The sequence below is a fragment of the Cannabis sativa genome, chromosome 3 (genome assembly GCF_029168945.1).
Source record: "Cannabis sativa cultivar Pink pepper isolate KNU-18-1 chromosome 3, ASM2916894v1, whole genome shotgun sequence".
NCBI classification, from domain to species: Eukaryota; Viridiplantae; Streptophyta; class Magnoliopsida; order Rosales; family Cannabaceae; genus Cannabis; species Cannabis sativa.
In genome coordinates this window covers 64,468,820-64,471,308 of record NC_083603.1, presented here as the reverse complement: position 1 = coordinate 64,471,308, position 2,489 = coordinate 64,468,820, and positions in this window count along the sequence as shown.

Genomic DNA, 2,489 nt, shown 5'->3' with positions numbered 1-2,489 from the left:
AACTTCGAATGCAAACCCAGAAAAAAACAAACAGATAAGTAATAGCATGCCATGCATATTAATAATGAAGCAAAGGGTGCAAAGAACTTACAATGAAGTATTGAAACTGGGGGTCCGGCTGTGAATCGAATGAAGACAAGAAGGACTAACAGTAACAAACGAAGAAGAGCTGGAGAAAACTGCAAAGTGCTTAAAGGTGTTCTTCTGGGTCTGAGAATTTTTCTCTCTGGGAAATTTGAGCAAAGTTGGCAAGAAATGGGAAGTAACCGAAATGAAGGAAAGATGGTGGCTTTTATAGGCAAAGCTGCATGCGGAACAGGCGTCATCACCTACCAATCGAACGGTGGAGGAAGCGCACGATTCGAATTCTCAGAAATCAACGAACAAGATTGATTTGCAATTAAGGCAGTGGAAACGTTTGAGTATCCGTCTGACACCATTAATGCGCCGTATCAATCAATGGGAGTGAAACGAATCAACCTCTGCAAAAAGTGAATTGCTGCATTAAAGGCCATCATTAAATACACCCTCACGCTCTCAAAGCTCGTGTCAGGAAACCGAGGAGTCAACCGGAAGCACTTGAGCAAGCCTTGTCTTACTTTTTCAAATAAGCAAGGCTTGGGGGGTAAATGTTGCCCCTGATTTTTTCCAATATACGTGGACCAACGGAATAAGGACGGGTGGATCAAGCAATGTACAGTCTAAAATATTTGCTAAGTCTTTATGCTATAAGGTAGCTTCCAGGACGTAGCTCCCGGAGAAAGCATACGGAACCCCATATGCTCCCGGAAGCTCAAAGTAACGTTAAGGCATCTCCGGGACGTGTCAGGTTTCTCCTGAGCAATCAAGTCGCATTTAATGCCGCATGGGAGGAAGCGTGTTAGGACTGCTACACGCAATAAAGTCTGACGGCACAACCTCCAACCAGCAGCTACAAAGTAATGATCATTTAAGTCTAGCAACGGCTACACTGTGAAGAGTCACATCAGTCAAAAGACAATAAGGACATTCCACATAAAAACTCTACAGCACCTAGGGATTTGACCATGCATTATCCATGGTATATTCATTGGGAATGCCCAACTTTATGGATACTTACAGATACATTTGTAAGGATAATTCTGGGGATCACCCCACCAAAAACACTATAAATACCCCCTCAAAGCTCATTAAATGGGATCGAGAATCTTAGGCTGCATATGAGCAAGTAGAGTAAATACTCACCAAGAACATTCTCTGTATTTATAAGAGTAAACACTCCCCAAATACATTCTCTGTATTAAAGACATCCATAAATAACAGAGACTCGTGGAGTAAGGCTCATTAACGCCCCAACCACGTAAAAATCCTTCTCTAAATTTCTCACAGCTCTCTAACTTTATAATATTTTATTAGTTGCCGACAACCTTGGTCAACAATAACCTTATAATTTTAAATTATTTCACATGTAATCTTATTATTTGAAATATAATAAAAACAAAAATAAATTAATTAAAAAACCAATTTTAAAACTAACTTATAATCTAAGAATGGCATAAGATTCAACACATCATTATTTTATATCTTCCAAAAATTAACAACCTCTCTATTAATTCACTTAGGAGTATTCTTTACTTTTTTTTTATACAATAATAATATCTTGTATGTTTTTGTGTTGCAACTCTTGTTAGTTTGATCATATTATTAAGTAAAAAATTATAAATTCTTTAGTTTTTATTAGATAAATAAATCAATTCAATACAAACCAATAACAAATCCTATCCGAATTCTATTAAATTGAAACAAATAGAAAACAGAAAAAAAAAAGCATACTTCTAAAAAGAAGTTTAATTGGTGAATGACATGGGTATATAATTAAAATACACAATACTTCAAAAAAAAAATGTTGAAACAAAATCAAAACAATTACAAAATTTAATAGAAAGTAAAATAAAAATTAAAAAAGATAGGTTTTGTATATACAGCGAATATTGATGAGTGCTTTAAGGTCCAACAAATTAGGTTGATTTAAGAAGATTTCCTTAGAAACTACACATAGCTGACGGATCTTCGACTTAGATAACTCAACCTGCTTCACAAGTTGACCTTGAACTTCAAGTATATAAACACGACCAAAAAGTCAACGACTTAATTCTGCGTGACTGCGAGACAAGACCTCAAAAGAAAAAGATTAGGTGTAGAGAAAAACATGCCTTTTACTACAATATTTTGTTTACCTTTTTTTTTTTAAAAAAAAATAAATTATTTTTCACAACTATGTGATTTTAACAAATGATCTTTAATTTTTTTTTTAATTTTTTATAAAATATTTAAGAAATAAATAAATTTAAATAAAAATTTATCTAAAAATAAGATTAATGATGTGAACCAATTACTTAAATATCTTCGTTAAAAATAATTAATTATTCAATAAAATTATTTTAGAAGGGGTAGAAGTTTAATTTTTGTAAAAAAAAAATAGAGTTTTAATGCAAATATTATAATTAAAT